The sequence below is a fragment of the Pleurodeles waltl genome, chromosome 8, assembly GCF_031143425.1.
Source record: "Pleurodeles waltl isolate 20211129_DDA chromosome 8, aPleWal1.hap1.20221129, whole genome shotgun sequence".
Lineage (NCBI taxonomy): Eukaryota > Metazoa > Chordata > Amphibia > Caudata > Salamandridae > Pleurodeles > Pleurodeles waltl.
In genome coordinates, this window is record NC_090447.1 from 218,461,794 (window position 1) to 218,478,381 (window position 16,588).

Below are 16,588 nucleotides of genomic sequence, written 5' to 3' on the forward strand. Positions count from 1 at the left end.
TACATTACCCAACACACCCTCACCAACACACATCACTCAACACCATGGCACCACAAAGACACCCCCGTTTCACAGAGTAGGAGCTAAGGGTCATGGTGGAGGAAATTGTCAGGGTAGAGCAACAGCTATTTGGAGCACAGGTGCAGAACATATCTATAACTAGGAAAATGGGGCTATGGTGGAGAATCGTGGACAGGGTCAACGCCATGGGACAGCACCCCAGAACTAGGGATGACATCAGGAAGAGGTGGAAAGACCTACGGGGGAAGATGCGTTCCATAGTAGCAAGACACCACCTTGCTATACAGAGGACTGGCGGTGGGCCCCCAGCTCCTCCCCCACAACTCACAGCATGGGAGGAACAAGTCTTGGCAATACTGCATCCTGAGGGCATGGCCGGAGTCGGAGGAGGACTGGACTCCGGTAAGTCAACTCTCTACTACTCTCATCCCCCTACCTGCATGCCATCACATACCCTTACCCTCCCCCTCACTCCAATCACTCCACTAGTTCCCACACACTCCACCATCACATCTCACTCATCCCATTGCCAAGCCCTGCATGCTCTACCAATGTATGGACACCACTCACAGCCCTGCATGGACACTCATCACTAAAGCATGCACACTATAGAGAATTAACTATCCTACCATACACTAACATACACAAGTCAAAGCTGGCAGGGCAAAACCAACCAAAGAGGGGAAGCTAAGGGTGTACAATATCTCAGACACAGAAACCATAACACAGAATTTGCATCCCCACAGGTACCCCAGCCAATGTCAGAGGAGAGGAGGTGCCAGCACTACTATCCAGTCCCCCAACTGAAGAGCCCCACAGTGATGACAGCAACTCTGGTCTTCAGGATCTGGATGACCTACCTGGCCCATCGGGGACCACTGGACAGCCAGTTACCCAGGCCCAGTAACACGCCACCACAGAGCCTCTCCCATCAGGAAACACCACCACAGCACCCACCCAGCGTACCCATACCTCTGTCCCCAGGAAACATCAATCAGCAGTGTGTCCACCTCTACAGGGACCCCAGGGCACACCTCACACCCAAGACAATCAGGGACCTGGGGTCACACCTCGCACAAAAGACAATAAGGGACCTTGGGTCAGTGGCAGTGGGCACACAGTTCAGGGGACAGAGGCACAGGCCAACCAGGACACTGGGAGGACTGCTCTGTGCCAGGGGGACGACTGGCCCAGGGAACTAACTCTACAGGAGGCACTCTCTGAGATCCTGATAGCCTATCAACATTCCCAGGACACGATGGGTCAGATCCTGGACAATGTGCAGGAGAACAGGCGGCTGCAGGAGGAACAGTACCAGGGGATCAGGGAGGACTTGCAGGCCATTAACAACACCCTGATCTCCATAGCAGGGGTGCTGGCAGACATTATGAGGGAGGCAGTGTCACACCAGCAGGCCCCTGCCACTAGCCAGAAATCTGAACAGCCTTTCACCTCCGCTGCCGCTAGTGGCCAGGAGACCCCGCCACAGGACTCACAGACCACCAGCGCCCCTCCCACTGCAGAAAGTGAACCACCCCGCAAATGTTACCTGCGATCCAGACAGAAGCTAGAGACACTTGCCAAGACCCCCGCCAGGAAATGAGACTCACCTGATTGTAACCCTTGTGTCCCACTCAATCACCCTGTCCACCTTGAACTGCCACTGCTCCACTTTCTATGTCCCCTGAGACAATGCACCTGTGCCATGAATAGACTGGAAAAATACCCAGGATTTTCTTCCATCATCACCCCATCCCATTGCACTTACCCCTCTATATATTAGCACTTCAATAAACATCATGTATATCAAAATATGTATTCATTGTAACAGGTACAAACATTGCAAATCAACTGTACAGAGAATGAGCATAGATTAATGACCTGAAGCTGGCTGTAGTGATCCCACCAAGAGTATATGTCAGGTCACCAACATCTGCAAAATTAATTGCCAGAGGGAACAGTAAGTGGGCATAGAAGCTGAAAATATCAGCATTCCATTGCCACACAAATTAAAACAAAAGTCATTAAAATGTGAAGTAACACTGTCCTACCTGTGTGTCATTGGAAGTATTGTTGGATCACATATGTTCTGTTGTCCTCATCCTCATCCTCTGCCTCCTCATCCTCACTGTCCACAGGGTCTACTGCTGCCACAAGGGCATCTCCAGCCTCCTCCTCCTGCATGAATGGGACATGGCATCTGCGGGCCAGGTTATGCAACATACAGCATGCCACCACTATCTGGCAGACTTTCTTGGGTGAGTAGCACAGGGATCCACCTGTTAGATGGAGGTACCGGAACCTGGCCTTCAGGAGGCCAAAGGTCCTTTCAATGATCCTTCTGGTTCTCCCATGTGCCTCATTATAACGTTCTTCTTCCCTTGTCCTGGAATTCCTCACAGGGGTCAGCAGCCATGATAGGTGTGGGTAACCAGAGTCACCTGCAAATATTGAGGGACAACATTTAGCCACACACTATCCTACTTGGCCCACACCATACCCATACACCAACATATACTGGGTGGGAACCAGGGCTCACCCATTAGCCACACCCTGTGCCTCTTTAGTTGGGCCATCACATTTGGAATGCTGCTGTTCCTCAGGACAAAAGCATCATGCACTGACCCTGGATACTTAGCAATGATGTGGGAGATGAAGGAGTCCGCCAAGCACACCATCTGAACATTCATGGAGTGAAAACTCTTACGATTCATGAACACCTGGTCATTCTGCTGATGGGGGACAAATGCAATATGTGTCCCATCAATCGCCCCAATTATGTTGGGGATATGTACTATTTAATACAACTTGGCCTTCACTGTGGCCAAATCTTCAACGTGGGGGAAAACAATGTAGCTGCACATGTGTTTTATCAAGGCAGACAACACTCTTGTCAGCACTGTTGAGAACAGTGGCTGTGACATTCCTGCTGCCAAGTCCACTGTCACTTGGAAAGAACCAGTTGCCAGGAAATGGAGTACAGATAGCCCTTGCACAAGAGGAGGGATCCCAGTGGGGTGACGGATAGCAGATGTCAGGTCAGGCTCCAATTGGGCACACAGAACTGTGAGTGTGGCCCTGTCAAGTCTATAGGTAAGGATAATGTGTCTGTCCTCCAGTGTTACCAAGTCCACCAGGGATCTGTAAACGGGAGTATGTCTCCATCTCCTATTCATCTGCAGCGGTAGGAATCTAAGGGACAAAAGAGTGAGGAGCCGGTCACAAACTGAACAATGGAGCTACAACAGTACTTTGCATCCTGTAAACATGTGATTTGTGATTTGTCCAGTATGTGCTAATATCTCCTGTGATGCAGCACTATTCCAGGGCCTGCTCCCCCCTATGAAATGGCATCCGCCTGTCCTGTGTGGAGGGACAAGTGGAAGTGAGGTAATTCTGTTGATGTTGTGCGCCGTTGCAGGAGGCGGTCAGGAACCACTGTGCAACTCCTCATTGGCTAACATTGGGCCCTATGGGGTACAGTGGTCAATGGTGATCTACGTTGGCGGTGACGGTATGCACCACCATGGACGTAACTGCCATTTTCTATCAGATCCCTCACTTGCTACCTGACCTTCCATAGGAGAGGACCTACACTGCATGTGCAGCTGTGACCTGGGTCTGGAACCTACCATGGATCATGTGACCAGGGAAAGGACCCCTGCCTTCACTTTGGAGGAGTTGGAGAGAATGGTGGATGGCGTCCTACCCCAGCACGAACAGCTGTATGGGCCCCCAGACTAACAGGTGAGTACTCTGTGAGCACGATACATGTGGCATGAATGCATGGAGTTGTGTGTGTGAAAGCCTCGTATAAGGGGTGGGCGGATGTCCACTTGGCGGCGTACAGGTTGTGTGCTGGGCCCTGTGTGTGGGAATGGTGATGGTAAGGGGTATGGTGGGCCATATTTGTAACAGGCAGGACTGTTTGTCTAATTCTATTTTCCTCTGTGAATTGGCACTGCAGGCCAGCGCCCATCTAAAGAAGGGTATATGGCGTGCCATTGCCAAGGATGTGTGGACCCTGGGGGTCTATGGCAGGCAGAGCACCCACTGTCGCAAACATTGGGAGGACCTGAGATGCTGGGCACAGAACATGCCGGAGGCCCCGCTGGGGATGGCCTCCTAATGAGGAAGGGGTGCCCATCAAACCCTGACCTCCCTGATGGCCTGCATTCTGGCGGTGGCCTATACAGAGCTGAATGGGCGCTTGAGGGCATCACAGTAGCCACAAGGGGGTGAGTACAGTGCCCATCATTACAACTTACACATGGTAGGGTGGAATCCAGGTGGGGGATGTGTGTCAGTGGGTGCCCCTAGGCCAGGCCTGACATTGCAGTGTTGTTCCCCTGGTGGCTAGGGTTCGGAAGGGATAATCTTGCTACCTAGCTCGTAGGCATCCACTACTGGTCAGGGCTCCGTGGGTCCCAGGTGTGCTGCATTTGGCGGTGTGTGCCCCTCTCCATGCCTTGGTGGCAAGCTATTTCTCTGGTAGTGCAATGCATATTGCGTAGACCTGTTCCCTGTGTGTGAGGGTGCTGTGTACACCAATGGTTGTGTTGGTGCAGCTATTGACCCAGTGTATCCTTTGTCTCTTCCCCCTTATTAATTTGTCATCTTGTCCTTATTTGCATTAGCATCATCTGGCGGAGGAGCAGAGGCACAGTCAACAGAGGGAGCTGCATCCCATAGGATACAGGAGGCAGTGTCCACTGATGGTGAGGGGAACACCACAGTGGAGAATTGAGGGGACAGTTCTGACATGGATACCTCCTCCGATGGAAGCCCCCTGGTGGTGATGGATACTTCTGTGACCACCCCAGCTACAGCTGCCACCCCTTACCAGAACCACCCTCCCAGCAGCCCCTCATCGAGTTGCACATGCCCGCTCACCGTGGAGGGAGGGCATCTCCTTCGCCCCAGGTACCTCAGGCCCTGCCTCAGTTAGCCCTGCTGCCCTGAGTGCAGAGGCTATTGACCTCCTGAGATCCATATCAGTAGGGTAGTAAACCATTGTGAATGCCATCCAGGGGCTCGCAGCCCAGATGCAACAATCAAATGCATTCTTCGAGGGCATTCACACTGGATTGACGGCCCAACAGAGATCGATTCAGGCTCTGGCCTCCTCTCTGATAGCAGTCATTGTCCCTGTTTCTACCATCCTGCTACTTGAGAGACTGTGGGCTTTCACTCCCCAGGATCAAGCCCAGGGTATGTTGCCCCCTCCAGAGCCAGTGGGCAAGTAACCCCTTTGAGAGACTGTGGCCTTGCACTCCCCAGGACCAGGCAGTGGGCAAGTCACCCCATGAGAGACTGTGACCTTGCACTCCCCAGGATCAAGCACAGGGCATGTTTCCCCATCCAGAGCCAGTGGGCAAGTCACCCACTTGAGAGACTGTGGCCTTGCACTCCCCAGAATCAAGCACAGGGCATGTTGGCCCCTCCAGGACCAGTGACGTTGTACCATCTTCCGGCTGAGGTGCCCCCCCCATTCCTTGTCCCCCTGAGGTGCCTGTCTATTTTCGACCTGATGCCCCTGTAGTGTTCTCTCCATGTTGTTGCAGGAGTAAGGTGGGGCCTTGGACTATGTGATGTGGCCCTGTGGCCCACGGAGATTGAGGAATGGGCAGTGTCCCTACATTTGTAAATATGTATATACTTGTTGATTTTGATGCACATACTTTATAGTATTTTATCTTATAACACTCACTTTAATCATTTTCTTTTGTCCTTACATTATTCTTGAGGGGTACGGGGTGTATATGTAATATTATTGCATCTGGTTATGTGTATGGTGTTGAGGGTGTGTGTGTTGGTTGTGTGTGTCACTCTCTTCCCCCCCCATGTGCTAGGCAGCAGTACTCACTGTGGTTGTCTTCGCCGGCATTGGTGTTCGTAAAGGAGCAGAAGGTAGAAGATCATGGAGAAGACATGCAACTCTGGCTCCATGGAGGCGTGGTTCTTCCCTGAGTCTCCACAGGTGAGTCCTTTGACTTCTAATATCTGTTTCCACCAGGCTTTTGATGTAGTTGGTACTACCCCAAAAAGGTGGCGGATTGGTGTCTCATAATTCAGTGGGCAGAACATTGTCTTCCACCTGGCTGTAGGTGGTTACCGCCGTGGTGCCTGTTGATTTCGCCCTGGCGGTCGGTGCGTTAAAGTGGCTTTCTGTCTGGGCAGTTTCTGCCGTGGTCATAATTTCATATTTATTACCGCCGACCTGTTGGCACCTACATCATTTAGCTATTCCACCATGGGGCCCCGGACCTTGCAGAGCAAGGCATTATATGAGGCCACTCCAACAGAGCAGGCCACCCCACTTAGTATCCTGGCATGTCCCATGACATTCTTCTGGTTCTACGCAGGTGAGGGCACCCGTTCTGACTTTCATTTGTATGGAACAATGAGACATTGAGCGTGTGCACTCTGGAAAAAGCTAGCACTCTACTAGACAAACTGCAAGATGATGATGCCATCTGTCCCTCCTTGAGGAGCCCATCTCACTCCTCAACTGGCACGTAATGCTCCACTCACATAAAGATGTAGCAGTTTAGCAAACCTACAGAAACAGAAAGCTGCAAGGAGAGTGCAGTCCTCCTACACCAGCTTCAGTACCGGGAAAACACGTCCGAACCGGACCATGAATACAGATGGAGTTCATGTAATGCCTCAACCCCACTGCTCCTGATCTACCATCCCCCCACCTCCCTTCTGCATGCCTAGCATCCCTTATTCAGACTCATCTACACTTCCTATGTCACACAATTCAACCAACCAACGAAGCAGCTGCTGCATTCCTTATGTGTCTGCCCTCACATGCACTTCTATGCTCTAATGAATGGTTAAAATAGTCAGCTATAATGTTAGGGGTCTTATCATGCCAGTGAAGCACCTGACATTTCTCTCCATGCTGAGGGAATCCAAGCGTGACATCTGCCTTATTCAAGAAACATATCTCCTTGAAGCAAACTATAGGTACTTGTGATCAAGGTGGTTCGATTGGCAGTGCTTCTCGTCCCATCCGGGAAAGAAGGTGGGGCTAGTAGTCCTGCTGGCCATGTACTTCTTGGGAGAAGTAATTCAGACACAACAGAGCTACCTTTTAGGCTCCTGTCCCAGTGTATTGCCATAAAGACCTACAAGTTTACACAAGCTAATATATACACCTCAAATGAACACCAAAAGGCCTTCATCCTTGATGCTGTAGGATAGGTGATGGCCACCACTGATGCCAATTTACTTATCAGGTTAGACTATAACCTAGTCCCAAACACTGTCCTAGACAGGTCAGTTCAGAGGACAGGACAGACAGGGGCCCTTACACTGAGAGGCAGCCAAAGGCTAGCAGACTATGGGCTCATGGGCACAGGTTGGGAATGACACCCAGCCAGGAGGGATTAAACTTTTTCTCAACAGCCCATCAAACATATGCCAGGACAGAATTCTTCTGCACCTCCCTCTCCTCTCTGCAGCCACCACAATGGTAGTCATAAGTTTAGCCACCCTTTCAGCTCACTCCACTGACTGTATCATGCTTCACCTGCCAGGCTCCACACTTCAACACCCCACATGGCTCCTCAATCACAAACTCTTAACCCCTTAGATGCTGGGCCTCCCCACAACCCCCCAGTGCTGAGCCCTTTCTTGGCTATTTGGGGTAGTTCGCGCTTAGGCTTTTAATATTTTGTCCACATTATCTATCCACCCCAAATTAGCATCCTTTTTTTCCAACATCCTAGGATTCTAAAGGTACCCAGAGTTTGTGGGTTCGCCTGGAGGAGACGAAGAAATTAGCCAAAATACAGCTAAAATGCTGTTTATTTCAGATAAATTGGAAAAAAGGGCTGCAGAAGAAAGCATGTGTTTTTTTTCCCTGAAAATGGCATCAACGAAGGGTTTGCAGTGCTAAAATCACCATCTTCCCAGCTTTCAGGAACAGGCAGACTTGAATCAGAAAACCACGTTATTCAATACAATTTTGACATTCTACTGGGACATACCCCACGTTTACTATTTTTTGTGCTTTTATCCTCCTTCCAGTTAGTGACAGAAATGGGTGTGAAACTAATGCTGGACAGCTAAACATTTCTGAAAAGTAGACAAAATTCTAAATTCAGCAAGGGGTCATTAGTGTAGATCCTATAAGAAAATAACATCTGAAACAAAAAACATATTGAAATTGAGGTGAAAAAACAGCAATTTTTCTCCATGTTTTATTCTGTAACTTTTTCCTGTTATGTCATATTCTCAAAAGTAATATTCTGTTACATCTGCTGGACTCTTCTGGTTGCAGGGATATATATGACTTGTAGGTTCCTCAAGAACCCTAGGCACCCAGAGCCAATAATGGAGCTGCACCTTGCAATGGGTTTTCATTGTATACCAGGTGTACAGCAAATTATTTGGTGAAATATAAAGAGTGAAAAATAGGTATCACGGAAACCTTTGTATTTCCAAAATAGGCTCAAGATGAGGTGTTGAGAAGCAGTGGTTATTTGCACATTTCTGAATTCTGGGTGCTCATTCTAGCATGTGAATTACAGGGCATTTCTCAAATAGACATCTTTTTTACACACTGTCTTACATTTGGAAGGAAAAAATGTAGAGAAAGACAAGGAGCAACAACACCTCTTCTGCTATTCTGTGTTCCCCAAGTCATCCAATAAAAATGGTACCTCACTTGTGTGGGAAACACACCATGGACACTTCACATTTTTACATTGAAATCTGACGTGTTATTTGGAAAGTGCCTAGCTGTGGATTTTAGCCTCTAGCTCAGCCGGCACCTAGAGAAACCTAGAAAACCTATACATTTTTTAAAACTAGACATCTAGGGGAATTTAAAATGGGGTGACTTGTGGGGCCCTCACCAGGCTCAATTACCCCGAATCCTTTGCAAACCTCAAAATTTGCAAAACAACACTTTTTCCTCAAATTTCTGTTATGGAAAGTTCTGGAATCTGAGAGGAGGCACAAATTTCCTTCCACGCAGCATTCCCCCAAGTCCCCCGATAAAAATGGTACCTCACTTGTGTTGGTAGGCCTAGTGCCCGCAAGAGGAATAAATCACACAGCAGTGAATGTTGGTTTTTACATGAGGGCAACTGTTAATCCTGGGGTGATCCATTCCTGACGCAGGCACTAGGTACAGGCACTCAAGTGGGGTAGCGTTTTCATCAGGACAGGTGGGGAACCACTGGGTGGTAGGAATTTTGTGGATCCCAGCAGATGCTGGGCCTCCCCACAACCCCCCAGTGCTGAGCCCTTTCTTGGCTATTTGGGGTAGTTCGCGCTTAGGCTTTCATAATATTTTGTCCACATTATCTATCCACCCCAAATTAGCATCCTTTTTTTCCAACATCCTAGGATTCTAAAGGTACCCAGAGTTTGTGGGTTCGCCTGGAGGAGACGAAGAAATTAGCCAAAATACAGCTAAAATGCTGTTTATTTCAGATAAATTGGAAAAAAGGGCTGCAGAAGAAAGCATGTGTTTTTTTTCCCTGAAAATGGCATCAACGAAGGGTTTGCAGTGCTAAAATCACCATCTTCCCAGCTTCCAGGAACAGGCAGACTTGAATCAGAAAACCACGTTATTCAATACAATTTTGACATTCTACTGGGACATACCCCACGTTTACTATTTTTTGTGCTTTTATCCTCCTTCCAGTTAGTGACAGAAATGGGTGTGAAACTAATGCTGGACAGCTAAACATTTCTGAAAAGTAGACAAAATTCTAAATTCAGCAAGGGGTCATTAGTGTAGATCCTATAAGAAAATAACATCTGAAACAAAAAACATATTGAAATTGAGGTGAAAAAACTGCAATTTTTCTCCATGTTTTATTCTGTAACTTTTTCCTGTTATGTCATATTCTCAAAAGTAATATTCTGTTACATCTGCTGGACTCTTCTGGTTGCAGGGATATATATGGCTTGTAGGTTCCTCAAGAACCCTAGGCACCCAGAGCCAATAATGGAGCTGCACCTTGCAATGGGTTTTCATTGTATACCAGGTGTACAGCAAATTATTTGGTGAAATATAAAGAGTGAAAAATAGGTATCACGGAACCTTTGTATTTCCAAAATAGGCTCAAGATGAGGTGTTGAGAAGCAGTGGTTATTTGCACATTTCTGAATTCTGGGTGCTCATACTAGCATGTGAATTACAGGGCATTTCTCAAATAGACATCTTTTTTACACACTGTCTTACATTTGGAAGGAAAAAATGTAGAGAAAGACAAGGAGCAACAACACCTCTTCTGCTATTCTGTGTTCCCCAAGTCATCCAATAAAAATGGTACCTCACTTGTGTGGGAAACACACCATGGACACTTCACATTTTTACATTGAAATCTGACGTGTTATTTGGAAAGTGCCTAGCTGTGGATTTTAGCCTCTAGCTCAGCCGGCACCTAGAGAAACCTAGAAAACCTATACATTTTTTAAAACTAGACATCTAGGGGAATTTAAAATGGGGTGACTTGTGGGGCCCACACCAGGCTCTATTACCCCGAATCCTTTGCAAACCTCAAAATTTGCAAAACAACACTTTTTCCTCAAATTTCTGTTATGGAAAGTTCTGGAATCTGAGAGGAGGCACAAATTTCCTTCCACGCAGCATTCCCCCAAGTCCCCCGATAAAAATGGTACCTCACTTGTGTTGGTAGGCCTAGTGCCCGCAAGAGGAATAAATCACACAGCAGTGAATGTTGGTTTTTACATGAGGGCAACTGTTAATCGTGGGGTGATCCATTCCTGACGCAGGCACTAGGTACAGGCACTCAAGTGGGGTAGCGTTTTCATCAGGACAGGTGGGGAACCACTGGGTGGTAGGAATTTTGTGGATCCCAGCAGATGCTGGGCCTCCCCACAACCCCCCAGTGCTGAGCCCTTTCTTGGCTATTTGGGGTAGTTCGCGCTTAGGCTTTCATAATATTTTGTCCACATTATCTATCCACCCCAAATTAGCATCCTTTTTTTCCAACATCCTAGGATTCTAAAGGTACCCAGAGTTTCTGGGTTCCCCTGGAGGAGACGAAGAAATTAGCCAAAATACAGCTAAAATGCTGTTTATTTCAGATAAATTGGAAAAAAGGGCTGCAGAAGAAAGCATGTGTTTTTTTCCCCTGAAAATGGCATCAACGAAGGGTTTGCAGTGCTAAAATCACCATCTTCCCAGCTTCCAGGAACAGACAGACTTGAATCAGAAAACCACGTTATTCAATACAATTTTGACATTCTACTGGGACATACCCCACTTTTACTATTTTTTGTGCTTTTATCCTCCTTCCAGTTAGTGACAGAAATGGGTGTGAAACTAATGCTGGACAGCTAAACATTTCTGAAAAGTAGACAAAATTCTAAATTCAGCAAGGGGTCATTAGTGTAGATCCTATAAGAAAATAGCATCTGAAACAAAAAACATATTGAAATTGAGGTGAAAAAACAGCAATTTTTCTCCATGTTTTATTCTGTAACTTTTTCCTGTTATGTCATATTCTCAAAAGTAATATTCTGTTACATCTGCTGGACTCTTCTGGTTGCAGGGATATATATGGCTTGTAGGTTCCTCAAGAACCCTAGGCACCCAGAGCCAATAAAGGAGCTGCACCTTGCAATGGGTTTTCATTGTATACCAGGTGTACAGCAAATTATTTGGTGAAATATAAAGAGTGAAAAATAGGTATCACGGAAACCTTTGTATTTCCAAAATAGGCTCAAGATGAGGTGTTGAGAAGCAGTGGTTATTTGCACATTTCTGAATTCTGGGTGCTCATACTAGCATGTGAATTACAGGGCATTTCTCAAATAGACATCTTTTTTACTCACTGTCTTACATTTGGAAGGAAAAAATTTAGAGAAAGACAAGGAGTAACAACACCTCTTCTGCTATTCTGTGTTCCCCAAGTCATCCAATAAAAATGGTACCTCCCTTGTATGGGAAACACACCATGGACACTTCACATTTTTACATTGAAATCTGACGTGTTATTTGGAAAGTGCCTAGCTGTGGATTTTAGCCTCTAGCTCAGCCGGCACCTAGGGAAACCTAGAAAACCTATACATTTTTTAAAACTAGACATCTAGGGGAATTTAAAATGGGGTGACTTGTGGGGCCCTCACCAGGCTCTATTACCCCGAATCCTTTGCAAACCTCAAAATTTGCAAAACAACACTTTTTCCTCAAATTTCTGTTATGGAACGTTCTGGAATCTGAGAGGAGGCACAAATTTCCTTCCACGCAGCATTCCCCCAAGTCCCCCGATAAAAATGGTACCTCACTTGTGTTGGTAGGCCTAGTGCCCGCGAGAGGAATAAATCATACAGCAGTGAATGTTGGTTTTTACATGAGGGCAGCTGTTAATCCTGGGGTGATCCATTCCTGACGCAGGCACTAGGTACAGGCACTCAAGTGGGGTAGCGTTTTCATCAGGACAGGCGGGGAACCACTGGGTGGTAGGAATTTTGTGGATCCCAGCATATTCCTGTAGTTTGTGTTACAGAAATTCAAGAAAAATACACACAAGTCACACCTCTGTGGACTCCCCCAGATGTCTAGTTTCCAGAAATATCTGGATTTCATCGGTTTCCATATATGGCCTCCAAGCCCAGGACCAAAAACGCAGGTGCCTGCCTTACAAAACCAGGTTGTTTTGTGCTAGATAATTCTGATGTTGCCACAATACTATTTAGGTGGTGGAATTTGGGGCTGAATTAAATTGGGGAGCTCCCAAGAAAGCACTCTCTCTGTTCTTGCTGCCACATGCACCTGTTCTTTGGGTTGGGCTAACCCGCTATTGTCCTGCTGCAAAGACTGTGCTTGCGAAGGGACAGCAGGACTGTCATCATAACATCCCTCATAGTCAATGGAAGATGAATTATCGAGTGGGACTCTTCCGACTGAAAAATCACTCCCAAAGTCTGCGCCATTGTCCTATCCCTCAGATTCTGTCTCAGTCTCTGCTGTCTCAGTCTCTGATACTGCATCTAACCCGAGTTAGAGCTTGAGCAGCAGTCATTTAATGAGATGCCCTCTGCTACTGGCTAAACTGTTGCTCTAAAACACTAGCCTACGTAGACAGTCACAAAATTTCTGGTGGGTATGTGTGATATGTGCAACAGTACAGGTCACCTTACCTTTGCTTCTTCCCTCAATCAGAACGTTCTTTCAAGACACTAAAAAAAAGACACACTATTACTTCACCTTGTCACATATCAATCGTCACAGCCTTTAGCGCCTCTAGTGCTCAGTTCAACAATCATTATTGGTGCTTCCACTCCCATGACCTCCTCCTCGGATTCCACGGAGGTAGTGCGGGTATCGGGCAGTGGCTGACACCCGCACTGAAGCAGTTAACTTATGATTCCACTATATCCAACATCACAGGCACCATACATACCTTCTTAGACATCAGTGATACCCTAGCACTTCCATGGCTCTGTTATGGGACACTCTGAAGGCAGTCGTTTTGGCCCACTTCATAGATATTACCTCCCGACTCAACAGGGATAGAAAGGATAACCAGACTCGCATAGAAAGATGGGTAAAGGAGTCAGAGGAGGTGCATAAACAATAAGACTTGCACAAAATAAGGTGTAAACTGACATCAGCGCGTAAGCATTCACGCCCTGGATACGGACAAGGCAGAACTCACCTTCTTGCATACTAAGAAGGGCAAAAAAAGGCCCACCTTTTGGCTCACCCTTAATGGGCCCAGGCCCTTAATTAATGAGTGGCCAAAATAGCTGGACCACAAGGCACCAAGATACAATAGAATAAGAAAATTTCTCAGGCCTTTGAACACTTCTATGCCACCTTATATACACAGCTGAGGGATACTGATTCCTACTTAGCGCAGGCCCCCTTGGATTGCATCCCTCAAAATGATGATTTGCAAGTAGACAAGGACATTCACCCTGATGAGATGATTGCAGCTTTTATCTGATTTAACCAGGCAAAGCACCGTGCCATGACAGTTACGTGTCTGAATTCTATAAAATTTTCATGGCACCTCTATCCCCCTCTCCTTTATAACCTTTAGAACTCATTCAGCACTACTGGTTCCCTTACAGATTCCATGGAAATGGCTACCATTACAGTGCTCCCCAGATTAGGTGAAGACCCTGCACTCTGCTCATCATACCGGTCAATTTCCTTATTAAATGTTGATGCCAAGATATTTACTACCATCCTGTCAGCCTGTCTTGTCCCATGCATGCAAAGTCTGGTAGATCCCGACCAGGCTGGGTTTTACCTGATAGGGGCTGCAGTGACAACACCAAATGCCATTGCCATCTCCTTGAAAAACCTAATGCTCCTGTGTACCTGCCATTCTGTTATCCGTCAATGCTGAGAAGTGTAATTGGCTTTTCCATGATTGGCATATTTGATTTACTAGTAGGTCCCTGGTAAAGTGCACTAGATGTGCCCAGGGCCTATAAATCAAATGCTATTAGTGCTCCTGCAGCACTGATTGTGCCACCTGCATGAGTAGTCCTGTAAACATTGCTCAGACCTGCCACTGCCTGTGGGTGCAGTTTTAAACTGCCAATTTGACCTGGCAAGTGTACTCACTTGCCAGGCTCAAACCTTCCTTTTTCTGCATGTAAGAACCCTTAAGGTAGGCCCTATGGATCCCCATGGGCAGGGTGCAGTGTATGTTAAAGGTAGGACATGTACTGATGTGTTTTACATGTCCTGCAGTGAAATACTGCTAAATTCAGTTTTCACTGCTGCAAGACCTATCTCTCTCATAGGTTTAACATGAGGACTGCCTTTAAATAGCTTTGAAGTGCAGTTTCCCATTGGTAGCAGATGGAGATATGAAGTTTGGGTTATCTGAACTCACAATTTAAAAAAAACATCTTTTGGTAAAGTTGGTTTTTAGATTGTCAGTTCGAAAATGCCACTTTTAGAAAGTGGCAATTTTCTAGCTCAAACCATTTTGTACCTTTGCCTGCTTTTATATTCCACATCTCGGTCAGACTTGCAGTTGGGCTGGTGTGAATTCCCTCTAGACACTGACACAAAGGGAGATGGGGTGTAGCCTGCATATCTTGATGAGTCTCCTGGGTTAAAGTGGGGAGTGAGGAGCTGACACTTACACCTGTATGGGCTGTGCTTGTCCTCACACACTGCATATGTAGTGTTGCATGGCAGTATGGACCAGAATTCATAAGCCCCAGGCTGACTTTGACATTTGTTTTTGCAGATGACTCACATCATAAAGTGCCAGAAGGTGAAGGCCAGTTATGCTCGATTGACACGCAAGGCACCTCTACAGCATTGAGCATAATGTCCAACGCTGCACTGAGCACAAGCAGCTAGGGTCTCACCTCAGACCAATCTGAAGCAGCACCCAACAATTGCAGAAAAAATGCAATGGTGAAAGTATCCAATAGGGTGCCACTTACTGCCACCAAGGTAGCAACCATTGCAACTGTCACCACAGATTCACACACTGCTGCCATAATACCTGCCTTCACCATTGCTGTTTTGGCCCTAGCTACTTTTTTATGTTTTTTTATGCTGTTACCACCCACTAGTGTCACTATTGTGGCATGTGATGCTGCAGCTGTTAAGATCCATACTGATTTCACAAAGCTGATCAGCACAATTATGTTCAAGACACCACTCATGGAAACTTCTGTAACATTAATAATGGATGTGACAGCAGTCTGTATAGCGACTGCATTATGCCCCGCCCTCCATTGTAGTTTTGAGCACTTTTTCTATACAACAACAATTTTAGCCTTAACTCACATTTCACCTGAAGTAAAAAGCACATATCATGCCTGTAGCAATCATCCCACTCGCACACAAATGCATTCAGAAGGCATCTGTGGAATCTGCATTCCCTGCAATTGTTTACTAAGCTTATGGTATAATATACCAAGCTCACTGTTAGGCCAAACACTTTGTAATGGAATGTAGATCGTGGTCATTGGTAGGTCAATTGGTCTGCATGAAATGTACTAAGTTATGTTAAGATCTGTAGAAAGTTATTGGGAGCTACTTGTGTCTTTAGCAGCACCTCTTTCGTATATTACCTTTACATTAAAATACTTAATTGGATCTCTGAAATGGAATCATCAATACGGCACCATTGAAGGAAGAGAATGTGAGACAATGTTCCCATCAGATACCCAGATAGATTTCAGCCCACTACATCTCACTGCGGAGCAGAATAAGCTGCTACCTTTCTCAATAAGGGACTTAATCGTCCTAAATCGTCGGCACAGTATGAACAAAGCTAATGTCTGTTTCACGTGGAGGGGGTCACAATGCCCTCCTCATTAACTGTGAGAGATAAGCTGGAAGCCTTTCTTCTAACCTTGTAAGAGTAGGAGTTTAATGTGATATATATTTTGCCAACTTCCACCAAGTTATGTGCCCCTAAGGCAGTTTGCGGGGGCTTTGATTTCTGTGAATGCACCCTGGCTGACGTTCAGAGGTACAGCATGCACACATGTCAGGGTGTAAATGCCTTCTTCAGACTGGGTTTTGGGGATTTTAGTGCAACTATCACGAATAATCGACATTAGAGATTCACTTGTTATAGGATAA